Below are 774 nucleotides of genomic sequence, written 5' to 3' on the forward strand. Positions count from 1 at the left end.
AGAGGAGGCGACAGAGGCAAAAGCAGAAATAGAAAGAGAAGTTATAAAAAGGGTCAATCACCAAATAGTAACACGAAACACTGATGAAAGTAAAGACACCACAATGAAAGGAGAAACGCTGAAAGCACATTAAAAACAAATATATTATATAAACAGACAGATAATATTACTATTTTTATAGTAATTATAGAGTGACCTATTGAATAAACAAGAAAAAAATCGCTTACTCCTTGAGTAGAAAAAATACTTATTATATAAGACTTCAAAACAAAATTGAGTGTCAGTTGCCAGTGTTAATAACGCAACTTCAGGATCAACAAAATCACCTGAACTATATCAGCTTCAAAATACTGTCAAAACGTGACAAATAAGATTTTTTTTCGTAAATAAGAAACAAGCAGACTTGAAATACGCGAATCAGACAAAATGCATCAGATTCCAGTATCGTGCAAACATCACACGAAATATTTACATGTAAAATTCGGTCGGGCGTTCCATCCGTCGAACTGCATTTCGTGGGAGATGACCAAGCGAAAATCTCCAGGTCACCTTTACTTCAAACGTGGGTCATGTAACGGGTAAAAGTGTGTAAAATAAACCACTGGAATATGAACGATAATAGTGATATCTGGTGAATAAGATACAAAATTTTTCTCTAGATCTTGCTATGAGAAGTCATATTCTTCGGAAAAAAATAATTTTACAAATTTGTTTCCTAGAATGTCACCCGAGTCAATGTTTCTGTCATGATGCAGTCTCTCCCAGGAAATATCC

Source organism: Penaeus monodon, chromosome 25, assembly GCF_015228065.2.
Source record: "Penaeus monodon isolate SGIC_2016 chromosome 25, NSTDA_Pmon_1, whole genome shotgun sequence".
Classification (NCBI taxonomy): Eukaryota; Metazoa; Arthropoda; class Malacostraca; order Decapoda; family Penaeidae; genus Penaeus; species Penaeus monodon.